Here is a 10,631-nt window from a genome sequence, read left to right on the forward strand (position 1 = left end):
TAGTCACCACATTAACATGTTCAATGTTGTGGCCTTCCGATGAGGAATGGGTTTCCACAACACATTGTTGCTTAGGTAATGCATTAATAGGCATTTTTCCCTTCTTTCTTGCATTGAGAGTGCTTGCTATTTGCCCCACTTGGGTTTCTAGCTTCGTAATAGATTGAGAGTGAGAATGAAGCAATTGAGTGTTAGCCTCTAAAGTGCCCAAAGCATTTAAAACTTTTTCTTCGAAAGCGGGACTTCTAGTATTTCCTTGGGAATAAGATTGGTTGGGAAAATGAGAATTAGCAAATTGATTCCCTTGTGATTGATAAGGTTTATAACCTTGGGATCCTTGGTTTTGAAGTGGAGGTAGAATGTACTTCTCTTGAAAACCGCCTTGGGAAGGGTTTGAGCCATCTCCTTGGTTTTTCCAAGAGAAATTCGGATGATTCCTCCAACTTGGATTATAGTGAGTACCATAAGGATTGTTTCCTTGGTTCACAAAAGCTACATTGACTTGTTCATTAGGTTCATTTTGCATTTGTCCATGAGGACAATGAGAAGTATAATGAAGAGCACTAGAACAAGTCATACATGTTTCATTTGATGCATGATGAGAATGGTTAGGGAAGGAAGATACTTGGTTCGCCGAGTTTTGGTTAATCAAAAATTGATCAAACCTTTGAGATAAAGACTTTATTTCGGCGGCTATTTCATTTGAATGGTCGACTTGATGTAAGCCAACACTTTTCCTACCTTGTGAATTTCTACCATTCTTGGATGATAATGTTCTATGCAAAGAATTTTCACTCATACTCTCATAAAGATGCCACACGTCATTCTCATGCCTATCAATGTATGAGCCACCCATGGAAGCATCAACCATACCCTTATAGTTGTCCGATAAGGTCTCAAAGAATTATTGAACTAATTACCATTTGGGCATGTCATGATGTGGACATTTCCTAAACAACTCATTGAAGTATTCCCATACCTCATGAAACGTTTCTCCATCCCCATGTGAAAATTCTTGAATTAAGGTTCTCATGGCATTGGTCTTAGAAACCGGATAGTACTTTTTCAAGAACTCTTGTTGCATTTCTGCCCAAGAAGTAATTAAAAAAGGCCTAAGATTGTTAAACTAATACTTTGCCTTGTCTTTTAAGGTGAATGGAAAAAGTTTGAGTCTTAAAACCTCTTCCGACATGTCCGTATATTTTACGGTGGAACATACTTTAAGAAACTCATCCAAATGCTTGTAAGGTTCTTCACTTGGAAGTCCATGATAGTCAGGAAGCATTTGAATGGTTTATGGCTTAATTTCATAATTATGTGCTCTAAATGGAGGCAATTGGATGCATGTAGGTGCATTATACTCATTAGGCACATAATGGTCTCTTAAAGCAAGAGGTGGATTAGCTACTTGAGGTGCAACATGAACACCTTGGTTTTGAATTCCTTGATTGATGATGGGAAGTTGTGGTGCATACATTGGCCTTGGCATTCCATATGGAGCTTAGCCTTGTTGTTCTGGTGGTTGGTGAATGTATGGCCTAGGCATGCCTAATGGTATTTGTATGTTCTCATTGTGCACATTAGGATGAAAAATACCTTGTTGATCATCATTATGGTCATCCATTGATAGATTGGTTCTTTTTGAACTTCCTCTTCCTTTAGGATTTCTAACGATGGATTCAAGATGCAAATCAAGAGGGACAAGAGTTGGTCTCAATGAACGACTTCCATGCATGCACAATGCAAAACATAACGAGCACAAAGAATGACAAACACTATGCTTTCACAACAATTTCAATGAAACTTCCTCCACAAACACTCAACCCATACTCCCATGCTTTAACAACAATGATGCAAAGAACAAATAAAAATAAGCCTCCACGCAGGCCGACGATTTAACTAAGGGATTGAGTAAAGAAAGTCTCACAAAGGTCCTTTAGCACTTCAACTCCAAATTTAAAGCTTAGCTTAGCAAATTTTTTTAAATTTTTTAGCTTTTTACTTTCTTTGCTTTGCTTGAATGCTCCTTTGCTTGCTTCCTCTCCAACAATGCACCTAGTTAAGTAAAAACAATACAATAAGTAACCAAAAAGAAAAATAAAAATAAAGTAAAGACACGATCAAAAGAGTACTAATCTTAATTGATTCTACAATTCCGACGTTGCCAAATCAAATCAATCCCCGACAACGGCGCCAAAAACTGATGGACGGAGGCCGCACTACCACCAAGTTTGAGAGTGTGAGGGCCAAGAGTTTTACATTTATAGAAGTCACTACTACCTTTCACTATAAATATAACTAGGACGAGTAGGGATCGTCCCAAGGGATTGTAAGGGTCGGACAAGGTTGTGGAATCACTATTAGGGCTAATAGGTCGAGTGATCAAACAATTAGTTGGTTGGTTGATTAGAGAGCAACTAAATTGAATTAAGTAATAACAAAAAAATGCAACTAACAGTAAGTAAGAGAGAGAAGAGTCTTGGGGTTTAGAGATCACCACTAAGCAATGCATTTCTATACCATTGACAAGTGATTAATGAGGGCAAATGGTGTGTTGCAATATTAGTGTGTGTGTGTGTGGTTGATTCAACAAGCAAGGATGACTAGTTTAGAATGTATTGTCTAAACATCATGTGAAAGGCACAATATATCTAAGTAATGAAGCATATATTGCCTAAACAACATGTGAAAGGCACAATAGATCAAAACAAGTCATTAATCATTTCATTAAGCTCACAATCCAAATACAACACAAAGTTAAAAAACATATGCTACTTGCATTCAAAAGCATGGATCATCAAACAACAAGCATAGATTGTCCTCCCATTTAACACTACACTACCACTACACTACATCTACACTACTAGCATGAAAATAAACTAGGGGAGAGGCACAATCCATCAAGGAATAGGTATGAACCATCAAGAAAATCACAAGAACATTCCATTAAGCACTATGTTTTGACAATCTTTAAATCTATAGCATCAATACACATAGACATGCATCAATAACATAAAATCTAGAGACAAGAACATGAACATCTATTCTAACATACATAGACATATGGATACAATGAAATGATCAATTGAAAGCATTTAACCACATAAATCATTGAACAATCAAGATCTATATATATATCGAAGTGTCAAAACATTAATTACAATACTAATCCCTCAATAATACACAAGATTAAGATATAGAAAGCATGCTTGGGGCTACCTCTAGTCCCAAGAGGATGTCTAGCCACTCATGGTGATGCTCCTCCAACCCTCAAGGGCTAACTCCATGGTTGAAATCTGCTCCTTGTTGATGAAGAACTCTAATGGTGTCTCTAGCCTCCTCCTCTTTTCTTCTACACTAAGAATAGCCTCCAAAATTGTATCTACCAAATGCTAAAAATCTCTTTTTTCAAAATGTGCATCATATTCCTTTTATAGGTAGGTCAAGTGACACACCAAATGAGCTAGGGTCATGCAAAGAATATTCTCTAATGATTGGATAGAGGACGGATTGAATAAGCTGTCTTTTTAACTTTTTCGCACTGGAGGAAGTTCGATCGATCGAACCTTGGACTTGGATCGATCAAACTTGCTGAGATCCATCGAACTGAGGCTGGATCAATCCAACTGGTTGAGCTTTTTGGGAAAAGACAAATCCGAGATATTTTGAGAGGTATTTTTGGGAAAAGGACAAAAGTGGTTAGTGGGTGGTACAGTTGTGGATAAGATTAATCATTTGAATTAGGACAAAAGTGTTCGATCGATCGAAGGGTGGTGTTGGATTGATCGAACTTTGGACTTTTGCTTTGAGTCAAGGTTTGGATCTATCTTGAAGTACTGAGATCGATCATTGTTCGAACGATCGAACCTTGAAGTTGGATCGATCGAACTTTGCTGCTTCCCATCTTTGGCTTCATTTACTTCTTTCTTTCTCCACTTTGCTCCTTTCTTTGTTTAATCCCAAAATTGCTTCAATTAAGCTCTTATTTGGCTGAGTTAGCTTATTTTCGGGATAAGTGCCTGAAAATGAAAATAATACGAAATCAATCTAAAATGGTAAAGTAAGATAGATAAAGGTACTAGAATGCTTAAGCTTAAGGGGTTTAAATATGCACTTTTCAATACTCATCAAAACCCTAGTCATCACATAAATTATGTCCTCACAAGCTTTCCAAAATTAATAAGTTCAAAACTTATACAAAATCAAATGCAAGTTACCACATTCCATGCACAAGTAAGGTTGAATCCACAAAAACCATACACATTACAAGAAATTCGGGTTTTATGGACAGTCGAAACTGTCCCTAAAAGCCCGGAATCCATCCCTAAATGTTAAATTGGTCCGTGACAAAAAGTAGCGTGCCAAAAGAGCTTTAAGGACGGTCAAAGTTAGCTGTGACAAATACTTTTGACCTTTAGGGACGGTCAAACTGTCCCAAATAACACCATCCCTAAAACTTTTTAGGGACGGTATAGACTGTCCCCAATACCTATAGTATTGGGGACAGTTTCGGGGACTGTCCCCAATACCTGTAGTATTAGGGACGGATAGACCATCCCTAATACATTATTGACTGTCCCTAATAAATTTATTATTATTATTATTATTATTATTATTATTATTGTATTAGGGGCAGATAGACATGATTTTTTTAATTATAATTATTGTATTAAGGACGGGTAGACTGTCCCTATTACATTAATATATATATATATATATATATATATATATATATATATATTTGTATGCTTAATTTGTGGGTTTAACCATTCCGGATACATGAAAAACATAAACAAAATAGTACCACAATAACATTCAAAAAGATATTACTAGTCATAAAACAAACAAAAAAAAAAAAAAAAAAACCCACAATATATATATTCAAGATCCATAAAATCTCCAATTTTCTAAACAAAAACTAAAATCATGTCTGAATCCACAGCAATATCCCTTCCTTATGCCTAGTTGGTTTTGCACTATCTCAACATCATTTATGGTTGGACTCGTACCATCAGAATTTTGAGAATTTTGTGCAGCCTTTTCTTTTATTGCATCCTGCAAAATATTTACGTTCGCTATCAAATTGAAAGAATATGGCATAGGAATAAATCATGTGCAAACTAGAATATTAATCTCAATAGAGAGAAAAAAAAAAAAAAATGCTTATTGAAATGCTTATTTTCAAAATGGAAGGATGAGTTTGGGCACACTGCAATGACAAATGACAACTGATATTAATTGTAAACACTTGTTAACTGAAAGCAATCTATTTAAGGAAACATTTTGAATACTTTACACATATTCAAGATCTGATATTAGAAATTAGAAACAAAAATGTCCTATTCTCAACATTTCATCATTGTCCCCTCTCAAAGAAATTCATAATACAAACCAGACCTTTAAATTTATAAAATATCTCACTTGCACAACAAAAAGGGCAACACAGCTTCTTCTACAAACAGGTGGGTTTGCAAACTCACTCTCTCTGCATTATAAATCTTAAATGATGTAAATATACAACAAATCCTCATATATAGTAATAACATGAACCAAACAAATGAACATATAATAGAGCTATTAAATGCCAATAAACGATATCAACAGGTATTATTTAAAGAAACTTCCACAACCAATTTAGGTTTCGTAGAAAAAACAAAGTTATTATTTTGCATATTCAAAGGTAGGAATTCTAATTCATGGGGCTGTAACAGAATGATATTAGATGAGTATTTCATAATTTTGAGATATTGAAATATTCTGAAATTTAGTGAAGCACAAAAAAGCAGATTATCCCCCTTATAACACTAATAATTACTAGTAAATGTGAAATTTAATGAAACACATACCCAGAGATACTCCAATAGATCTGAAATTTAGTGAACAAAGTCTGTTCCCCGCAAACCTAATTTATAGTGACTTAAAGCAAATGGGTATTAAAAGTTAATATATATACATATATATATATATATATACATATATATATATATGATCTTTTGTATTGTGAATGAGCTGAAAGGATGGAAAGAGTAAATAGGGATGAAGAAGCATATAAAATGTTGAGCACACTTAGGTCAAGGCCACCAAACTGTGAGCATAAATGTGTAAATTGTGTACCTTTTTGTTAGTTATTGAATTTTGAAATAATTTGGTACTACCTAACTAGGATCAATACATTGAATGAATTTGACTGCCAAGTGATTGTTTAGGTATCAATCATGTTAACTAGGATGCACTTTGACAGTTTGTAATCACGAAACCATGTCTGACCTATGCATCATTTCATCCTGCAATTGACATATAAGTCTTATAATTGAGAATTGAGATACAAATTAAAGAGAAAAAGACTTGTACCAGAAAATAGTAAAGGCTAAACTGATCACATTAAGAAAAAGATATTTTAATGAGTTTGAGGGGAAGTATCTTAATAAAACAATGCTCAAACTTAGTTTTTTTAATGAATTTTTATCGCGAGTTTACAAATTCTCTCCATATCTCTTTCTCCCTCTTTGTTTTTGTTATTCTCAATCTCTCAGTCTCTCAAGCCTATCTCTTTCAATCTAACTTTTCACTCCTATCATATGTCATCTGACCTTCTAGCCTGACCTCATCTTCTCATTCTCATCCCCTTCTTTCATTCTAGTTCTATATCAGTTTGGTATGACAACACTTTTTGTCCTACATCACAAACCCATTAGCATTTGTTTACCGCAATTTTTATTTCAAACAGTATATATGTTATTCCTATCACTATTTATTCTTTCAATTAATTTAAATCTTTTTTCCTGTTTAGAACTAGTTTTATGATAAAATTACAAGTTACTACAAGAGACTTATTTGAGATAAGTTAATCCTAGATGTGATGTAACTGCGTACAATTCAAAAACAACATAATAAATAAAGGCCCACTAGAATAACAAGGCTATGAATATAGGTATCAAATTATACCATCTCTTGGAATAATTTTTTTGAAAATAAAAGCCAACTAAAATTAGGAAAAACTTCTTCAATTGAACCTGGTCCTGCTACATTTTGGTTTGGGAAAGTATCCATTAAATACATTTTTTATTTTCTATCCAGCTTTTCTTCCTCAGATAGGGGGGAGAAAGAGGAAGAAACTCAAGAATATAAAGGAAGAATTATCAATTATCTGATCTTGATGTTCAGGGGTTGTCTATGCTTCTAGATTACGGGTATAACTGAAAGTTAAATTGAGATTCTCATTGAGAAGTCCACACCTCCATTGATTATGTGAAGTAATGGATATTATGGATAAACATCAAACATGAAACTTGCACTATGTTGGCTTGCCTTCTTAATAAAATGAATTTGAAGGAATTATATATAGAAAAATGTTGTTCTCAAGAGTTTTTCTAATCCATATCCATATTCCTCCCACCACTTGTATAACAGTGAATGAACATAAATACAACATTTTAAACTGTGGAAATAATGCCTATTTTGTGTACATTATCCAATTATTAGTCATTTCTCGGATTTTCCCTTTTTATTTATTATTTCTGGTTGATTGAAGATTTGGTAACCAATTATCTCTATAGTTAATACAATGTGCAAATATCTAAAAGGAAATAGTAGGGTTAAAGAATTCAATAATTACTGGTTTTCAAATAAAAAATCTCTCTAGTATTACAAAGAATTAGCTCAACCATTACACTAGTTATTATTACTGCTGCTAGTGTACGAATATTATGTACATTACACTAATTAATGCTCATTTCAGGGTATCAGTCATATATCACCTGACAATGAACTCCAAAATTTTTGCCTCACAAAAGGGTGAAAAAAAAAAAAAAAAAAAAAAAATTGAAAGTAAAAAATTGAAACATTATTCGTAAATGGTCCATTGATGCAGGTTTTGTCTAAAAGGGTAAAGCAAATCAATACTTTTAAAATAAAAAACATAAAAAAAATAGCTCATATAGCACAACATTAAAAAAATATATAACAGCTTGGAGCAAAAAAAAAAAAAACCAGCACCACCCTACATCTGGAAGATAAATAGTAGAAGATAGGGTGGATCAAAGAACCATGGCACATACCAAGAACAGATGCCGGCAGAAGCAGAACAACAGAACTAATCTGATACGAAGACACCTATTCCACATGAACAACAAACCAACCCACAACAGTTGAAAACTGATTTTGAAGTCTGGGATGCTATTCAGATTTCATATGTTAATCTAATATATATATATATATAAATAAATAATAAACATACGTAAAACAAAAAATAAATGTTTAGAATTATTCTACAAAATATCCTCAGCATTATCCTACAAAATATCGCATTTACACATATCTCAAATTTCTCAGCTTCATATTCTATTGCTATCTTTCCAATCTATTACTGGTTCTTTCAATATTTATTATTGAAGTTACTCTTCGATCCTAAAGCTAAGAAACAAAGCAAAGTACTAGTAAAATGAAAAACAAGAACACTATATAAATATCTAGCACACAAATCCATTTCGATCACTTTACATTCCATGGTGTTAATAGGAGGAGGTAGATAGCGTGAAAGATTAATGCAATCCCATTGTATTTGAGGAATCAATTTTACATGTGTACACCAACTAATTAATTCATCAATGTCAAAAGAAGAACAAACATATTTATAAATACATAACTCTTAATTTGATCTATAAGATTACAAATTTAACTGAATTAGTGCATTTCATGTCTCAAAAAGCTTACTTATTACATACACTAAACAATGAACATTGGGCTTCGCTATCCAGAAGACATACAAACTCTTATCAACTAGTTTAATTTGATTGCATTGCTCTTTAAGCAACAAAATATTTAGTCGTTGCTAAAATCAAAAGAGATTGTTGTGTTTCTTAAATTCCAATCAGATGGAAATAGTGATTTTTATCATCATTTGTAACTTGATTTACCATGGAAAAGAATTTAATATTTATGCTTTTAGTTGGTATGCTATATTAAAATTATATTTACATTTGAAAATCAGGAGATAGAGCTTCTATATCCATATGATCAATGAAAGACCTCTATACATAGTATTTAAGCCCGAGTCTTAGAAAATGGCTTAGGAAGAAACGCAGGCTGCCATGGCTTTCAATTCATCACCTCCTTCAAAAACTTTCCCAGAACATTCCCAAGCCCCATGTTGTACATCTACCACATCTAATCTCATTTTTAAAATTTTCACCCCCTTACAAACCTAGGGAACACCAAGGAATGACCCATAAAATTATGTCAGGGTGTAACTATTTACCATGAATTTAAACCAGAATTTATTTTACTACCCCGAACAATCCAAGCTAGAAAACCAATCAAGCAAACAAACAAGCATATACCAAATTATACAAGAAAGTTAATAACCCAGTAAGGCCAACGCATCCTCCAGCTAAAGAAGAAGAAAATTAAACAAATAAAATGCTTTAAGAAAACATTGCACATGGAGCTTTATACATCCACTGAAAATTTTCAGAAACAATCATAACTTCCGACCAAGTATAGAAAGATTCATATTAGAAAGAAAAAAAATGTTAAAATGTCATGTTTGCAAACTTGAATTCGTACATTTACTACCATTAGCCATAAGCAACAAAGAATCGCTTCTATAAATGTGACTTTTTTCCTAAATTGAACACAATACAACAAACAAAATAGAAATAGAACCCAGAATTCAAATTTTGTCAAAGTGATTTCACAGTGTAACAAGCACATAACGAGTTTTTTAACAAGCACATAACAAGTCACACTCGTTATATCTCAAACTTGTATTTCCTATAGCGATTCAGACTCAGACCACAAGCCGACTCCAGATTTGTAATTTACCCCTTCGATAGTTAGGCCTTTTGCAATTTCAAAACCCTACAACATGTATTTGCATAAAAATAAAAAAAAATAAAAAATAAAAACACTATGGTGAGGATCATTAAACCGAAGTGAGTTATATGAATGTGAAATTGAAGATTAAGGTTCTCTGAAAATCGAAGAAAGAGGCATAATCCCTAACATTGTAAAAAAATAAAAATGTCGTACCTTATGATTAAGAGTGGCTGTTGGAACTATTAGGTCATTCGGCCTTTGCTGTTGGAAGAAGGTGAAAGAGTCTTTGTCTTCTACGACGGTGGAAAAGGGTGGAAGAGCTAGCCTCTGTCTTCTACGAGGGTGGAAGGGGCGTGAAGGCTTGAAGCGGGTTGAGAACTGAAGTGGTCTGGAGATCGACTGTAGGTATGATATTATAATTTTGGAAGTAATGATATATTAAACGACATAGTTTGATGTATTTTGTAAAATATAATAATTAAATATATTATAATTTTGATCGCGCCAAACAAGGAATGAAGCGCCAAGTTTTGCCGAACAATTTTTTTATGAAATTGGTGTAAAGACCGTGCCAAAAAAGAAGGCTTTAGGGACAGTCAAGAAGGCTTTAGGGACAGTTTTATAGATTGTGCCAAAAAATAAAGTTTTAGGGACAGTTTTTGTAAACTGTGCCTAAAAAAGAAGGTTTTACGGACAATTTTTAAGATTGTCCCTAAAGGACTGTCACTAAAACTCAAATTTCTTGTAGTGGCCATGTCCGAAAATTTAAGTCTAAATAGCATATGACATGTCATGTCTTCAACATGCAATTTTTA

General features: G+C 33.4%; 1 long non-coding RNA gene across 1 annotated transcript; it reads right to left on the minus strand.

The window, feature by feature from the left end:
- Nucleotides 1-4,789: 4,789 nt before the first annotated feature.
- Nucleotides 4,790-10,220, minus strand: LOC132279525 (uncharacterized). Its single transcript, XR_009471343.1, has 2 exons — nucleotides 10,030-10,220; nucleotides 4,790-5,055 (listed from the first exon to the last, which is right to left on the minus strand). It is a non-coding gene; the product is annotated as an uncharacterized LOC132279525 (long non-coding RNA).
- Nucleotides 10,221-10,631: the final 411 nt, after the last annotated feature.

This window comes from Cornus florida, unplaced genomic scaffold (assembly GCF_030987335.1).
Source record: "Cornus florida cultivar Cherokee Brave unplaced genomic scaffold, ASM3098733v1 CherokeeBrave_3.0.0_Hap2_Chr10, whole genome shotgun sequence".
NCBI lineage: Eukaryota > Viridiplantae > Streptophyta > Magnoliopsida > Cornales > Cornaceae > Cornus > Cornus florida.